The sequence below is a fragment of the Gopherus flavomarginatus genome, chromosome 2 (genome assembly GCF_025201925.1).
Source record: "Gopherus flavomarginatus isolate rGopFla2 chromosome 2, rGopFla2.mat.asm, whole genome shotgun sequence".
Lineage (NCBI taxonomy): Eukaryota > Metazoa > Chordata > Testudines > Testudinidae > Gopherus > Gopherus flavomarginatus.
In genome coordinates this window covers 146565305-146583547 of record NC_066618.1, presented here as the reverse complement: position 1 = coordinate 146583547, position 18243 = coordinate 146565305, and the positions used below count along the sequence as shown (strand labels likewise).

The following is an 18243-nucleotide window of genomic DNA, read 5'->3' as shown; positions in this document are numbered from 1 at the left end:
TTTAGCAACATATTTATAGATGGTCCTAAATGCATGGTAGATACTAAAGACAGGCCTGCACTGGGGGCTGATCCAGCTGCCATTGAAATCAGTGTAAAGACTTCCATTGATTATACTGGGGCCTGGATCAGACATTAAGGGTAAGATCCAACACATTTAGATGTTAATAGGAAGATTCCTCTTGATTTTCTCTGGATTATGGATCAGCTTTTATAACTCCTGGATCTAAGCACCCTTCAACCTTGCGAGTGGAAGATCAGAATCTGGCCCCAGATCTCAGTTTATCAGCTGGCCCATAGTTCAATAAAACCTGGGATCTGCACACACCCAAATTGTTTTTTGGTGGTGGTGGTGATGCTGCTGGGTTTTTGTTTGTTCATTGTCTTTTAAAATCAAGATCTAGAAGTTAGCAGTTTTGGTCCATCTTTATTAGAAATATAAAAACACGTTAAGAAAATATTTAGTGAAGAAGTAAAGACATTTGTTTGTATAACTTAAGGAATAGTCACAGGTATGTAGAAAAAAGGTGAGTTATTGAAAGTATAGAAAAGTCTTTTTTTCACCTTCAGTATTTCAGTACTTGAATATTTTGTTTATATCAAGACTCACTAATACATGTGTTGATGATATGTGTTTTAGAATTTGTGACTGTATGTAAACAAGATAAAATGAGCTTTTTTGGCTTACAATGACAAATTACTAGAATAAAATTATCACTAAAGTTAAAGGAGGGTGAAATCACACTCCAGCCTGGATGACAACCAAAGACTCTGGGCAAAGTTTTTTATTTTTTTTTTTACAATTTGAGCTTTATTTTTCATTAGTCTGTTTTTTCCCCTTTTCTTTTCTTTTCTTTTCTTTTCTTTTCTTTTCTTTTCTTTTCTTTTCTTTTCTTTAATCCTTTGCTACTGTGCAAACTAAAGCAATGTTTTATCTGGTCTCCAGAGGGGAATGATTTTGATCATCAAAATAGGAAAAAATGCAAAGTAGGGGGCAAAATTATTGCAGAGCACACACGGTATAGCTCTAACAAGAATGAGGGTTTTCAAGAATGAGGGTTTTTTATCTGTCATTATAATTTCTACAGTGCAAAAGACAAATCTAGATATTGTCTGTCCATCATAGTTATAACTACTCAAGAACGAAGGTATGTAGTACAACTATTTAAATGTTCACACCTGCATCATGAGTAGGAGTTATGTGCATGCCCTATACTGCCATTGCCTTCTGTTTGCTGTGAGCCTTTTCTTTTCGTATGAAAAGTTAATAATGGTTTTCAGTAAGCTTGGGGTTACTGCAAAAATTAACCTGTAATATGGAAGAGACTAAAATAATAATGAATGAAGAGTGCTGCAAGCTTACCAGTGGACAGACACAGGCAGTTAGGCATCTACAGTTCATCTCTGTGTCCCTTTGAACCCAACTGATTTTGGTATTCAGTGTCTTTTCTTATTCCTTTTTCAAAAGATATGTATTAAAACATGCTTATCTTTCCTAAAAAATTATATACAAAACTAAAAATGAAGAGTGCAGTATTTTTTTTAAAAAATGCATACCAATATGTATCCTGGCTAACCTCGTGGAGATGTTATGATGCTTAACCAATCATCAACGTTTGTAAAGTACTTTGAAATCCTAGTAGGAAAGGCACTATAGAATTCTCAAATATTAATAATTATTGTTAATAAAAAAAAATTTCATCCTTCTGTAGCACAACAATGACCTTGAGAGGTAGGTAAGTATTTTTGCCTCCATTTCATAGATGGGGAAACTGAAGCCGATATGTGACTTACCCAGTTCTGTAGAGGGGAAATCAGTGCCAGAGCTGGGATTTGATCTCAGAAATTCCCAGCTGCATGTTCTGCCCTTAGTCAGTAGAGGGAGAGTAGGAAGCAGAGCCAGAAAGAGGCAAAAGTAAGACAGGCAAGAGCAGTGTAAAGGGGACAGAACTACCTGTTACATAATCACACATCTTTAAATCATTCTAACAATAAATTCTGATGACTTTTGTTCACATTTAATCTTTAAGACCTGATTCAACAGTCCATTCCTTAAATCACATTGATTTCAGTGGGTATAAGAATGTTCTTAGTGATTTTCTGAATAGGAGTGTACTTAAATGTTTTGCTTGAGGCCAGATATGCGTTCTTATTTTATGCGGCTACAAGAGTATGGTTACCCAAAACAAATGGTCCTTGTATGGGGATGTCAATCTCTTCTGTTGACCCTCCCTTTTAGCTAGTTAGAATCCAGCATAAAGATAGCAAAACGTTCTGCTGACTCATTATGTCCAGTGCAAACCTGTTCCTACCACCAGAACAGTTGGGTGTGGTCCTGTGGTCAAAAGGAACAAAGGCCAAAGATAGAGAAGTCCTGTAGGAAACTTCAGGAACAGTCAGGCTTCAGAAGTACGTTTAGGCTGAACTTCATGGTCTGTTGTCATTAGGGCTTGTAAGAATTTTTCCATCAAAATGTTTTTTGACAGAAAATTTAGTTTCCACTGATTCAAAATTTTCCATGGAAAATGCAAATTTTCTTTTTTTTTTTTAATTTGGGAAAATTAAAACAAAATTTTTTTTTCAGATTGGGTTGACATTAATCTGTGTCCCCCTGAGCTGCTTTGACATTTCATCACCTTAGGGATTGTAGATCAGTCATCTGATGCCCGATGGGATGGATTTCCCCGCAGGACTATATTTTCCATTACTCACTCTTCTTGTTGAGCTGCCAAAGTTCATCCTGGGAGTCCTATGAATGCAGTTCCTCATGGGAAATGTAATCTGGCCAGAGAGTCTTGCCCTTAGGAGATAATGAGGAAATGAGACACCTGAACTGCAACCCCCATGAGGCATGGTAACTCAGGTAGATGTAGTTCAAAATCGGACTGACTCATAATGAAATATTTAGACATTTTGAATCAAAATATTTTTTTAGGAATTTTTCATTCAGTAAAAAAACTTTAATATTGTGACATTTCATCTCCATTGGAGATGAAGACAAATGTCAAAATATTACAATTACCTATGGAACTTCTTAAATGCTTATATTTGATCATCTTAAGTTATTATATAAGCTACCAATAAAAGCAAACTCCATGGATGTATAAATTTATACTTTATATATAGAATTTATTTGGAGAAGGGTAGGAAGGATATCTGGTTTCAGCCACATACTTCTTGTGTGACTTTGGGAAAATCACATAATTTACCCTGGAATTCAGTCACCTCTCTGTAAAGTGGGCAATTCACTTCCCTACCTAACAGGAGTTGTGAGAATAAAATCCATTAAAGATGCTGAATGGCTCAGATCTGGCAGTGATAAGTTCCATATAAGTAACTAGATAGCAGGTTTGGAGGATCTCACCTTATCATGGTTGTTTTTCAACATTACCTATAGTTGCTGTGCTCCAAAATTCTTCTGTATTGCAGCAACAGCCGTCTCTGTCAGCGTCACAGTATGTTTCAGTTTCTCTCCTATGGTAAGAGGCAGACACAAATAAAAGTATGTGACAGCACTTCTTTTTTACTGTCATGGATCTTCAGGGGTCACACTTCTGTTTTTCTTCTTCACAGGCTTTGTTAGCAAAATTCTGATTCCCTGTCGTGAGATTTCTTTGATGGAGAACAGCAAACATAACATTTTATATATGTATTTCTATCATCAAGAAGAAGGCTGGACAAGTTATAGAAGGGTTTCTCAAACAGGGGTCACCGCTTGTATAGGGAAAGCCCCTGGCGGGCCGGGCCGGTGTGTTTACTTGCCCCGTCCGCAGGTCCAGCCAATCGCGGCTCCCACACGCTGCGGATCGCTGCCATTGGCCCAGAGCAGTGATCCACAGCCAGTGGGAGCCGAGATTGGCCGGACCTGTGGATGGGGCAGGTAAACACAGCGGTGCGGCCCGCCAGGGGCTTTCTCTACACAAGCAGCGACCCCTGTTTGAGAAATCTTGAGTTATAGGAATGCTTTTTAAATCACATTATTATAATCTAGACTATAGAAGCTAAAATGCTCTTGTGCATTTGTGTTTTTGTAGTAAGTTTAACTTTTTGATACCTGGATTTGAGATTTCATTATGTGATATGCTGATACCAAATATGGGGCTTCGGGCTTCACTCCATAGCAGATATCTTTCTTCTTCAGGTATCCTGAGTTATATCTTATTTCATCATCTTAGTGTTTGGGCTTCTGACATTCCACAGCTATTTACATAGGGCTAGTCAAATATTTTCCATTTAAACTGATTTGTGACAGAAATGTGGGTTTTCAGCTAAATTAAATTTTTCAAGGAAAGTATGATTTCTGCAGAAAATTCATTCTGACTTTTTGTTAGGAAAAAAAAATGAACAGCTGAAAAGCAAAAAGTTTTGACCAACACAGTTTCAATTAAGCCATGGTGACCCAGGGGAGTCATATTTTTGGACTCTCATGATACCATTTTTCTCTGTGGGCTGGGTTCCCTCGCTGGACTAAATCCCCCATGATGCTCTAGAGTTATAATTCCATTATGTACCATGGTAGCTTATCAAGAGGGGAGACCGTGGTGCATCATGGGAGACATAGTCCAACCTGGGACCACAGCCCATAGATAAGAATGGAGGCATGAGGCAGCTGAATAAGAAGTCCCATGAGGTACTACATTGGCATTTTCAGATCACACATTTTCAGCTGAATATTTTCAGTGTTCAATTTTTTGCCAAAAAGTTGATATTGTCCATGGAAGTTTTCACTGAAAATGCTATTGAAATTTTCCATGGGGGTTGGGAAATTTCAGAATTTCTCAGCTCTATGTTTTCATAAAAGGAGTATTCTTCCATTTGTATTTGGTGATTTTATGTAGGTAGCTATTGTAAAGTCAATAGGAGTTGTACACTTAGATTTCCCATGTGCTGACAGGACAATAGGCAACATTTTCAAAAGCACCTAAATTACCTGTGTGTCTGAGTTTCATTGGGATTTAGGTGCCTAAATCACTTAGCATATCTGAAAACATTACCAAATATTCCTTCTTTTGCACACTTTCAGTCTTTCCCAAATATCCCTACAATTCAGCAAATAAATTAAGCATATACTTTACTTTTAAGAACATATTTAAGTTGATCACTATTCACAATAGAACTTAAGCATGTTTAACTTCAATTTTAATTACATGCCTAAGTCCCCCTAAAGTCAGTGAGATTTAAGCATCTGTGTAAGTGCTGCGCTGAATCAAGACCTCAGAATAAGTGTAGAATAAAAGGAACCCAAACTGATGACACCTTGATTAAACTAAGAATGTTGAACCAAAATCTGCGCTCAGCTACACCATTTCTCCCTCAATCCTTCCATATTCCTTTACTGAAATAATGGAAGCTGTGTCAGAAGTATGTTGCCAGATCTCACTGTCTTTAGAGTGGAACAGTCTCCACACCTTTGCTTTACTACTAGGCAATTACAGGTTATGACTCTTGGTAACATGCAGTCTTCTCTGCCAAACTGCTTCTGTCCATTGGCTGTCTATGGGTAGAGGGCCCTTGAAGGTGCCTTCCTGATTTGCCAATGTTTCTCAGGCAGAAGTTCACAGTAACTTTTCATTGTTTTTTCACCTCATCAAGTGTCATCTCATACCCTGGCAGTGACCAGTATGTATAATTTCCTTTGCCTGTTAGCCTATTTCCTGGAGCAGCTGCATTACTTATGAACTGAACTTTGTCACATTCACCCTTGTTCACTGTTCCTTCTGGTGCCAATTTCTGCCACTGCATTTATTTTTTGCAGGCTGCACATCCATGCTGCAGCATATGCATTCTGACACCTCTAGATTGTCTTGCAATGTTTCCAAGGCATTAGCTTCTTGGCATTCAGAAGTGCCCATAAATTCTATTTATCTTTCTTTCAGTCCTCCTTTTGGTGGCACAAAGATATCAATCATTGTGCTGAGATGTAACAAGGTGTGTAGTGCTAACACCACTTCAGCTGCGCTATAGGAAACTGGGGCTTCCAGAGAGAAGGTACTATGGGGTATTTATATGTGGTAACAATCTAAACCCATGGTTTCCTCTCCTTTATAACACAGAACAAAGGTTGGACAAATTTTTCTGCAGGCACAATATTGTTCTAAAGAACAGACATGAGACTGAGCTTGCAAAAAACCATGTACAATGTGTCATGTTTATAGGAATGTTTTCAAGTGTAGGACTCCCAGCCATCGATCCCAGATGTAGGGGCATATCATTACTGGAATGTGCTATTGCTGATCCCACTATAATATGTATAACTTTTTTAGTGTTAAAATATATTTGGCATGCAAATTATATTAGCAGTGTTGTTCCCTTAAAATTTCCAAGTATTATTAATGTTTTAAATGACAGAATAAGGTAGTGGCATGGAGGGAAGTTTTATTTCTTTAGTAAAAAGTAGAAAATTGCCTCGCTCCCGAAAGCTCTACTCTACCCAAACTGACAGCATTTCAGGGCTGCCCAGAGGTTTCAGGGGGCCTGGGGCAAAGCGGGGGATCTGCAGTGCTTGTACTCGCCCAGCGGCTGTCCGGGTCTTTGGCGGCATTTCAGTGGCAGGGGGCCCTTCAGTCGCTCTGCATCTTTGGCAGCTCTGAAGGCGACTGAATGGCCTCCCGCTGCCGAAATGTTGCCGAAGACCCGGAGTAACTAAGGCCCCCCCACCACCGAAATGCCGCCGAAGACCTGGACCACTACCAGGCCAGGGCTTGTGAGGCCCCTGAGGCTTGGGGCAAATTGCCCCGCTTGCCCACCCGCCACCCCTCCGGCCAGCCCTGCAGCATTTGCAAGGAACAGCATTCCAAAAGATAGGTGCATTGTAATCTCTCCCATGCTGTTTTGCTAACACATTTTCTGGGCCCCTCCTGCAACAAGCATGCTATTTCAATCTTGCGCATATCCTAAACATAAGCTCTCCATCATGCTTAACTCTAATAAAATCATAACACACTCTGATCAAATTTGTGATTAGGGACACCTTTCCTCTGCAGATTAAGTTGAGGCCCTAAACTCATTTCATCTCCAAATTTACTCACAACAGTGGATTATGCTAATTTGGGGTCTTTTAAGAAATGGCAATTAACTATGCCATTGGTCCAAAGGCCTGTCAATTAAACTTCCAGGTGTCTGAAATTGCCACCGAATTATTGGAGCCTGTAAATGGCTGCTGGTGGTATTGAAAAGTTCTTGCACTGGATTTTAAGAGGAACAGGCCAGATTTGTGAAAGAAATCATATTGCTTTCTGAGTCATATAATATTACTCATTATTGAGGATGCCTTTCATAAGACTACTGTAAAAAACACAATAAGACCACCTTTTAACTGTGAATTATATATATATATATAAATTTATTTGGGGATTCAGAAATAGAGAATAAAAATACAGTGACAGCAGCAGTTCCCCACTCCTGGCCATAGCTTTTCCCATCTGCCAGGGAAAGGTTCTGGCAGTGAGGAGACAGTGGGAGACTACACTTCTAAAAATAAGTGCTCACATGAGAGGCACTGCTTGGGTGTGTAGAAAGCCATGTAGGGTTCTGACATGTACAGAACCTAGGGTGCTGGTGTGTCTGTATTCTACTCTTCTAAGCAGTGCCTCATCATCTACACTGCTGTTTGCATGCCCAGTTAGCACAGATGCAATATCTGTACTCTACATTCTGCTGCAAGGATAGACTTAGTTTTAGGGTATGTCTACACTTCAAGCTGGAGGTGTAATCTCTAGGTCAGGTAGACATACAGGCCCCGGCTTTGATCAAGCTGTCATGCTAAAAATAGAAACATAGCCATGGTGGCATGGGGTGTGGGACGGGGTAGCTGCCCCGTGTATAGTCATGCCGGGGGCCCTAAGTACTTACCCACTATATCCAAATAACTATGAAAGTACTAGTCCAGACAAGCTTGGCACATTTAATAATAATAAAAAAATAGCCCATTTTTAGCTAGAGAATGAGGAAAAAGTAACCTTTTTTAGCCTGATGCAGACCTAAACATTATTTAACCTTTCAAAATTATTTTAGAGTGGTTTTTTTTTTTAAATAAAGGTTTGAAATTAAGTACATGAATTCAGTGTTAGCTCAATTGGATTTGAAATGGAGATCTTAAAAGCTGAAAATCAGGTTTCGAAGGAAGGGAAAAAAAACAACACTTCAGCCTAAACTGTGGTGCGTCTGCATTAGCAGCGTGAAGCTGTATGTATGTTGTTTCACTTTCTTTGTATTCACTCTTCTCTGTAATCATCACTCCCTGTAAGGTTTCATGTAAATTCTAAACACAAGTGATATTTAGCTCTTTTAGGAACATTGCATTGTACAACAGCCCCATGATAGGTGATATGATATTCCCAATGCTCAGTGATCCACAGGTTCTTGCAGCCTTATCTTTGAGTCCTCAGGGATTCAAAGCAGTATCTGCTGTGGAACTTCCTTTAATAGCTCTGTGAGAGCCTATTCTAGGTAGTTTCTAATTAGACACACCCAGATGGCAGGAACTAAGCAGCTGCACTGCCAGCTTGGTGTGTATTTGGAGAAACTTTTCCTTCTAGAACCCCATAGCTCTTCCTTCTCATGTTGTTTCCATTTTTTCCTCACATTTAGCACAGGCTTTGAACTATTCTAGCTGTTCTTTGACTATTTTTTCATAAACTCTAAATTATGAAAAGAACCATTGTAATATCAAGGGCAGATTTAATCTAAAATGCTAAAATGCTGCAGTGCTAGGCAAGGTATAAGAAGCAGGAAGATAATACTGATTTATTGTTTCTGAGATATTATTACCATGAATGGAATTGTGAATTAAGTTTCAATACCATCATCTTTATTCTTCAGGATGCATCAACCATTAAGATTCTGCTACTGACACTTAGTGAACAATTCTGTCTGTGAGATGTAAAGCTCCTGCTCTCACTCCCATAGCTATGTTAGCTGTACAGAACAAATGAAGGTAACAAGCAGGAGTGAACTCTAATCTAGTTGGTAAGGTGACCAAGTGTGACTTTGAAAACATAGGAAGCAGGAAGCTGCCATTTTTCATAGTTACTTTTCACAGCAGAACCACAGTTTCACTGCTTAACAGTATATGGCAGCAAAAGGGCACCAAGACAGAATATTTACCTACCCAGTAATTTGGCTGTCATGCCTTAGAGTATGTGTTCCATGCTTCATTTACTGCAAATGTTGAAACGTTTCACTCAGCATCCAAGTTGATTGTTTTCATGACAAAGTGCCCACACTAGTTCTCCACTCCAAACGTCATCACCTCTTTCGAGAGGGAATAAGCTTTAAAGTAGAAAACTCTCTTAATATATCTCAGATTTGTAGTGCAACATTATTTTCTGATCCATATTTCCAGATTGTTAGAAAATAAAGCGGACCATATGACATCTTCAAGTGATGCTTTCATTTTACTGTTGAATATAACTACTACACTAATTAAACATAATTTTACAATAGTGCTTTATTACAGGTACCATAGATAATTCAGTGAGATTTTGTAAAACTAAAAAAATTGCAAATGAAAGCTACATTTCAACTTTGCCACGTAGGTCACAATCAAACATTCAAAGCAAACTTAGTGAAAGTAAGTGAATATGATTTCATGTGGAATCAGTGAACATACAATACAATCCTAGCAGAAAGAATGGATGCATCTATAACTGATAAATGCCAACAACTGTGACAGACTGAATGATAATAGGTATTTGCAAGCCACATCCGGTTTAGTAAATCCCAGGCTATAGAGATATATTTCATTGGGTTCCATATTTTGATATTTCTGTGTGGTTTTGAGCATGTAGTTATAGTAACTCCTCACTTAAAGTCATCCTGCTTAACGTTGTTTTGTTGTTACATTGTTACATTGCTGATCAATTAGGGAACATGCTCATTTAAAGTTGTGCGATGCTCCCTTATAAGTTGTTTGGCAGCCGCCTGCTTTGTCCACTGCTTGCACAAAGAGCACCTCATTGGAGCTTGCTGGTGGGGGCTTGGAACCAGGGTGGACTGGCAGCCCCCCTGTCGGCTCCCCGCTCCCCTAAGTTCCCTGTGCGGCAGACGCCCAGCAGGCTATCAATTGCCAGTAGTTCAGCTGTCCCTCCCACCACTGCCATGTGCTGCTCCTGCCCTATGCCTTGGAGTTGCTTCTGGGAGCTTCTTGCTTGCTGTGCAGGGGAGGGCAGAAGAAAGGGGGGCTAATGTCAGGGTGTCCTCCTCCCCCCTACTCCTGCCCCTCGCTTACCTCTTCTCCACATAGAGCAGGATGGGGACATGATAGGGCTCAGGATGGAGAGAGCTTGCTGGCCGCAGCTGCTGTCTCAACTTCCTGATCTTTTTAAAGGCAATGTGCTTAGAGTGGTGTCAGAGTACTTAAAGGGGCAATGCACATCTCTCTCTCTCTCTCTCTCTTCCCCACACACACAGGGTATGTGTCTCTGTTTCTGTCTGCCAATCTGTCTCCCCTCCCTCCATTTGTGCTGCCTTGTAGAGAATGAGGCTATATTAACAATGTGTTAACCCTTGAGGGCTCAGCCAAATGCTAGTTCCTCATTTAGCAGTAAGGCATTCTCTGGGACTATCCCACCCTCTTCCACCCTCTGACTTCACCACCTCAACCAAGCTTCACAATCATCATTGCTGTGTAATATCATTGCTGTGTACAGTATTAAATTGTTTACTTATAGTGTGTGTGTATATAAAATATAGATTTTTGTCTGGTGAAAAAAAATTCCCTGGAACTTAACTCCCTCCCCCCTCCCATTTACATTCATTCTTATGGGGAAATTGGATTCACTTACCATCGTTTCACTTAAAGTCACATTTTTCAGGAACATAACTACAATGTTAAGTGAGGAGTTACTGTATTTAGGTTTCTAGCAGCAAGCTGTGGGCCACTTTTAAGGGCACTGTGTGAGAGACAGTAGTATACGAGTTAATTATTAACAGATGGAAGTGTAGAATGCTTAGCAAGCTTGTGTTTATCCATATCACACCAATAGGAAAGCAGATGGATAGCAGAGTTATAAGTGTGTATAGTGAGGGGGAGTGGCCTTGCACTGAGCCAGAGGGGGAGGGACCACTCTGCTCCCCTGTGGGTGGAGCCAGGTGTGGCCTGCCCCTCATGCCAGAAGCTAAGGGATGGGACAGGAAGTATAAAAGACAGGGTCTCTAGCTCATTTGAGCCTGAAACTGGAAGGAGACAGATGTCCCAAGGCTGCTGCAGACCCTGGGCTCTGGTCCTGAACCAAGAAGCACCCTGACCCCAGAGGAAGCTGAGAGCAGAGAATAGTGACTAAGATTGCCAGTGACCAAACAGTCCAATGAGACAGACGACCCATGGACTACACAACCCCTTGTCCAAACTGTTTTAGGAAGTACCTAAGAAATCCTGACTTTGGTCCAGTTTAACTGCCAGAACCCATGGCATGTTTTGGTGGGATCTCCACTGATCTAGTGGTGGAGCCCTCTGACACTGTCAGGGCCCTGGTCTGGGACCGGTAGAGTAGGGTAGGCCTTGGTTCCCCAACCTCCTGAGTCTGCCCCACTCCTAGTGTGGCAACTTACCCCCTGAGGCCAAGAGGCCTGTATCTGCCATCTGCCTGAGCCAGGAGGCCAGGAGAAAGACTGCCTATGACTATGCCCTGCCTGAGAGCCTCAATTCCTTAGACTATTTGCTACCCTGCCAAAAGGGCTTCAAGCCCTGGCACTTGATTTGCTAGTTCCCTGATATTGGGCAGTGCCCCAGTGATGCAATGAGGCAGAGTGACCTCCCACTGAGTCAAAGAGGCAGGCCAATTGCTAACCCATTACAGTGTGGGAATTTATTTCTATTTCATACATTAAAGGATATATTAGAATTCATTTGTCATTGTTATTAAATTATAAAATCTAAAGATGGAACACACCCATCACCTAAATTGCCAAAACAGGGTTGTTGAGTCCCAGTGATGGGACATAAGTATAAAACGGAGGTAAAAACAAGGAGGAGTCCTTGTGTCATCTTAGAAGCTAACAAATTTATTGGGGCATAAGCTTTCATGGGCTATAACCCACTTCATCAGACGCATGGAGTGGTAAAAAGAGTAAGCAGGTATAAATATACAGCACGTGAAAAGACGGGTGTTGCTTTACCAAGTGGGGAACTCCCATCTTTTCATGTGCTGTATAGTTATTATACCTGTTTACTGTACTTTCCACTCCATGCATCTGATGAAGTGAATTATAGCCCACAAAAACTTATGCCCAAATAAATTTATTAGTCTCTAAAGTGCCACAAGGACTCCTTGTTGTTTTTATTGATAAAGACTAACACGGCTACCCCCTCTGAAACTAATGTAAAGTCAATCTTAATACAAAATAAAGAGATACTTAAATATTCAGTACAAATTAGATATAGGCAGACAAGGTCATGAGGAAACAAAAAGCAAAAGACCCTTTAAATAAATCCTGAAACAAATCCAAAATATTTGGAAAGGTCTGAAATATTTGGTTAGTTTTATTCTCTGATATTTGCACATTCATCTGCATTTCCAGCTGAGACTAGTGCCAAATAATAAATAATAATAATAGTAATAATAATAATAATAATAATAATAATAATGCTGAAAAATCACTAACAAAGAGTGTTTTTCAGTATCCCCAAGCCTGACTGGAAGCAGAGTATTGGAAACCTTCTTGATGGAGCCTTTTTCTCATGAGATTTCAAACTCGATTTTGAAAACTCATCAGAGTCAGATAAGGTTTGGATTAGCTTTCAGACTCCTGAGGCCTTATCTGATTCAAATCCAAACTCTGAACTTTCTGAGGTACTCCTAATGCTAGTAAAAATGTGAAAAATACTTTTCCTGCATGTACAGTAAAAAGCTCTTACAGGCCCTGATCCAAAGCCCACTGAAGTCAATGGAAGGACTCAGCTTGATGGCAGATGTTTTGCATGGGGCTCATAATGTCAGGCTATGTCTATACTGCAAAGGTACAACTATAGCTTGGGTAGGTGTACTAGCACTAGCTTTAACCTAGCTAGTTCACTAAGAATAACAGTGAAGAAGCAGCAGCATGGACTAGCATCACAAGTACAAACCCATGTAGATCACATGGGCTTTTACAGCCTGCATTGAAACCCATGTCACTGCATCTTCACTGCTACTTTTAGCATGGTAACTAGATTAAAAACTAGCTTGGGTATGGCTACCCAAACTGCACGACACCTCGGATTGCAGTGTAGCCATAGTTTGCATAGTGAAAGTATGATTTGATTAAGCTATGTCTATGCTAGCAAAATTCAGATCTGCAATGCTCTACCAAAACAGCTTTGCTTGTGATAGCAATGGTGGTATCTGTACTGTAAGATGGGGTAAGTATTTTTAACCACCTTGACTTAAGGCTAGGTGGGACAGAGATAAAAATGCCTGTACCCTACCTACATGACAGTTCCACTGTTACAAATGTTAAGGAATTATGGATCATTCTTTTTACCAGGGTACGTACTTAACAGACATTCCACCACCCACCTGCCTAGTATCTTACACCACAATAATAACCACAGTGGAATATTCAAGTGAGATCATAACTAAGCAGTTTATCATTTTTATTTTGCCCTTTAAAAAGAAACGCCAAGCTTATTATGAATGTGAAGTCATAAAAGTTAGAAAAAGAAGAAAGCTCAAATTCAGCCATCAGTTACACCCATGTTATTTATTTGCATTGATTAATCCTCCTTTCATTTGAGGTTTCCAGCCCTTTCATTTCCTCCTCCTGCTCCCTTCCTTACCTTCTTTTCCTGAGAAGTTATTGGGTATCTGGTTAAATGTTAATTAGTGACTTCAGTGGGGATGCATGCATGAAACTGAGAACAGAATATTGCCCAAGGAATTTTAATTAGTCAAATTTATAATAAGAAAAGAAAACCAAAGTAGTGTACAGCTTTTAATGTAATAACCTAAAAATCTGAGCACACTTTCAGGAATCACAGTCTCTCCATCAGCACATGAGGAAAGCAGAGCCAGAGGCTGAAGTTATGCTGGTAGGGTGTCACTTCAAATTTAAATTTAATTTGATTCAATTCAAATATACAGAGATTAAAGAGAAAATAAAAATAAAGTAAATGCAGGTGTGGATTGAAGTTCCTCTGTGAATTTACTTATGAAATCTGGATCAATGTCCTGCAGTTGCTTTGCTCTTTTTAAATTAAAACTTTAAATACCCTTGTAATTTATTTATTTTAAACACAGTTATTTAAGGTGTGTGGTGTGGTGTGATATACTTGTTTCAATAGTTAATGAATGTAAAAGGCTTTGAAGAAGAAATGGCATGTGTGAATTCTAAATAAAATGTTAGGGATTTGCTTTTGCTTTTGCTTTTGCTAGCAACAGACTTACCTGAAAGCATAGACAGTGGAATTCACACATGGCACAGAGGGTAAAGCTTACAGAACCATGTAAGTCATGCACAAAGGCACCAAAAGGGTGAATTGCAGGTAGAGTGACTATATGGGGTGCCTATGCACCTTCTAGATGCCATGGAACAAGTCTGTGCATAAACTTGTGTTGAAGGCCATCAAAAGAGATTCAACAGGGAAGAGGCCCTGGGATGTGTGTTTCCTCATATCCAGTCACCCGAACACCCCATTCAAGTGGGTTATGGCTGCTATTTCAGCCCATGGAGACTAGAATACCAGCCACATGGGAGAATGGCAGCACTAGGGGATGATTTTCACCTGTATCTCCTAGAATAATTCCATATAATTTCATTATAACAAACAGTGCTAAAGGGAATTCTTCCCAATTGAAATGAGCAAAAAAGTTTACTCCCCTCCCCATAAACAGGTGATTACAATAATAGTGTCCAGTCTGCTATGCTGTCAGTCACTTGTACGCTGTCTCAGGGCTTCATCCAGCTTGCTCTGAAGTCAGTGGGGCAGGGGTATCTCCAGTGATGAGCTGCCAAAATCTTAACAACCAGTTCCCTATAAAAGTTCTGATTTAAGGGAGGGAGGAGGAGTGGGTGAGGGGCCAGGGCGTGGGGAGACATACTCGTGGGGCTGGAGGACCCTGCAGGGCCTGGGGCAAATTGCCCCACTTGCCCCCCCCCCCCCCCCCGCAGCCCTGGAGCTCGCATCCCCCTGATCCCCCTTACCTTGCCGGCAGCTCAAAGCAGCAGGAGGACTCCCAAGCTCGGCTGAGCTGCCCAGCTGCTGGCCACGCTGCAGCTCTGGGGGGGAGGGGCCGGGGGGCCACATCCTCATGAGGCTGGGGCCCAGGGCAAATTGCCCCACTTGCCCCCCCTGCGGCCCTGGAGCTCGCAGCCCCCCACCCCCTTACCTTGCCGGCAGCCCAGAGCTCAGCTGAGCTGCCCAGCTGCTGGCCATGCTGCGGCTCTGTGGGGTGGGGGAAGTGGTGGAGAGCCCGGGGGCGACATCCTTGTGGGGCCCGGGGCCCCTGCAGGGCCTGGGCCAATTGCCCCACTTGCCCCTTCCCCTCCCCTCTGGCCAGCCCTGGAGCTTGCAGCAGCGCCCCCCCCCCCACCTTGCCAGGCCACTCAAAAAGTGGCAGCAGGATGACTCCCGAGCTCAGCTGAGCTGCCCAGCTGGTGCCAGGGGCTGGCCACGCTGCAGCTGGCAGGAAGTGGGGGAGCCTCAGCCTCCCCAGCTGGAAATCCTGGGAGTAACTGGATGGTCCGGCCCACAGACCGGAGTTCTTTGCCCACCTCCTGGCCCTTTAACAACTGGTTCTCCACGGAGATCTAATTTTAGCAACCGGTTCTTGAGAACCGGTGGGAACCGGCTCCAGCTCACCACTGGGTGTCTCTCCATTGACTTAATAGGAAGTTGAATTTGGGCCCTTATTGAAGAGGAATAGGGATGAATAAGTGTCAGCATTTCAGCACATTTGATGCTGCTTACGGAAGCTTTATAAAAAGAACAGGAGTAGTTCCCTTGATAGTAAGGGATGAAAGTGCAATGTATCATGCTTAATGTGACTACATTAGTTCATGATTAGGTGGTTCATCTTCAGTCCAAATATGGTGTCACGCAACAGCCCTCCTCACCTATCTGCCATGCTAAAAGTGAAGCAAGTAATTGTGAAGCCAGTTACATCTGTTCTGTCTTTGACAAACCTCACAGCATGGACAATCCTCAGTACATCAGCTAGGAGAGGACCCCAGGCTCCATGTTCAGGAAAGAGGGATTATCGCTATAGAAAATACATTCTCGTACCAAGTTAAGGCTACATAAATTCCCCAAATTGTTTGTTATACTGAGGATACAGTTTAATTATCAACCTTCAGGTCTGTAGTGTCTTGCATTGAGAAAGCTCTGCTATACAGACTCTGTGCTAGGTTAGGTATTGCTTCATTTACCACTATGCAGCTACCTCTGGGTAGTATTTGTAATACATACCATAAACAACATTGCTGCCGGTGGTGATTGTTCCTATGCAATTTTAAAAAATAGTAGTATTGTATATTCTACCCCATCTCTGGGCCCAGTGAATATTTTCTTCTGGGGCTGGAAGCCCAAACACTGCAACATTGTACTGGTGTGTAAAAATCAGACCGTGAAACTGATGAGAGAACCTGACTAGTCCAGCAGCCAAGCTTGAGTGAAGCAGAACAAGTGCACAAGTTATTTAAAAATTATGAAAGGTCAATTTAGATTTTTTAAAAATTAAATATTTCATTTCAATGGACTAATTTTCTATTAGCAATTTTAATGAGGAGTATTTGTTTTCAATATGCTCTATCTTGACTCACTGTATCCCGTTAATTGAGAGCTGCCCCAGGTCCTCTGTGACTTCTACATTCAACACTTAGTGTATGTGGCATGTTGTCAGAAGAATTCCTGAGTCTTTCACACCACAATCCCTATAAAAGTCACCCATTAATCACACTCCATCACAGTCACATTGATAAAATAGACCAAAAATATGTACCTTTATTGTATTCTACAGTCATCACGACTTTACTTTTTCTTGTTTAAAACAATATAAGTGAGGGGCTACTTTAGCTAATTACAGGAACAATGTTACATAACAAGATCCAGTGGCTAGAAGCTGAAGCTAGGCAAATTCAGGCTAGAAATAAGGTGAACATTTTAAACAGTTCCTTTGATGTTAATTGAAAACATTATCTTGTTAAACTAGACAAATAGTGAATGACCTGGGAGTCAGCCTGTACCACAGCCTGAGTTACAACCAATTATGCAGTGGGCCCTCTTTTTTCTTCTTCTGTACTGATCTTGGTCTGGAAGAAGGAAACATTTCTGCATGAGGCCACAGGTGGTAGCAGAAGTATCAGAGGTGGAAATCACTTAGCATGCTTCTTCTGCCAACTCAAACAGAATCTATCTACATTCATTTTCAGCACTGTTGTAGCTATCATAGTGTTAGCATGATTGCAGTTTCTATTGTGGATAGAGATACTTTGAGACATTTATGCAAACAGAAATCATGCTATAGACTAGTGCTTCTTGACCAACGGGTTAGAATCCCAAAGGGCACGTGGGTCATGAAAGGAAATAGGAGTGGGGAGAAGGGTGTCATGTGGAATTGAAATTTGTATTATAGCCTAAAGCAAAAGGAAATCTCACTCCCTTACCCTACAAGATCAGGTATTCTCTAGCCTCAATTTGAAACACACATGCATGCATACAGACAAAATCAAATAAATTATATAGACTTATAACTGATACACTTTTACTATTTCTTTTATAGTAAGGCTGTTGGGGAAAATTTTGATTTTGAATAAACAGATGCAGTCCTGAAAATGTTGTGAAACACTGGTTCAGACTATTCCTCTTGCAGCTGTATAACATGCTTACAAATTTAATGCTATTTAGATCTGTGTTGCCAGTACATAAAAACCTTGTCATAACCATAAGCAATTTAAAATAAGAAAGGCATAGTATAGAGTTCCACTGAAGTTAATTTATGACATGGGTCAGCTTCCCAAGCTCAATAGAAAAAGGTTTTTAAACAATAAAAATCTTTAGGCTTCTCTTTAAAAAAAATCTAGTTAATGCTGTTGGTCATTGTTAAACATTGACCTCAAAATCAATGGGAGTTTTGACTGACAAATCCCTTGTGTGTGCACGTGTACAGTATATCCTGCATCAAATACAATTGTATCAACCTTGTATGATAGTCAGATTTTGGAGACTAGGTGTTAACAGAATTCATAGTCTGGATGGGTACTTCTATGGGGTCTTGGTTAATTTTGTTTGAGCTGATCTTTGATTCAAAGTCATTTCCAGTTTTTATCA

General features: G+C 40.9%; 1 protein-coding gene and 1 long non-coding RNA gene across 3 annotated transcripts in view; one reads left to right on the top strand and one right to left on the bottom strand.

The window, feature by feature from the left end:
- Positions 1–18243, top strand: part of CDH12 (cadherin 12) — a 919272-nt gene that overhangs the window by 775833 nt on the left and 125196 nt on the right. The window lies entirely within an intron of this gene.
- LOC127043640 (uncharacterized) overlaps positions 2671–18243 on the bottom strand; it is a 45060-nt gene continuing 29487 nt past the window's right edge. Inside the window, exons 2-3 of the long non-coding RNA XR_007772294.1 lie at positions 3364–3473; positions 2671–2799 (exon numbers count right to left, since the gene is read on the bottom strand). This is a non-coding gene — a long non-coding RNA (uncharacterized LOC127043640). The remainder of the gene's footprint in view (positions 2800–3363; positions 3474–18243) is intronic.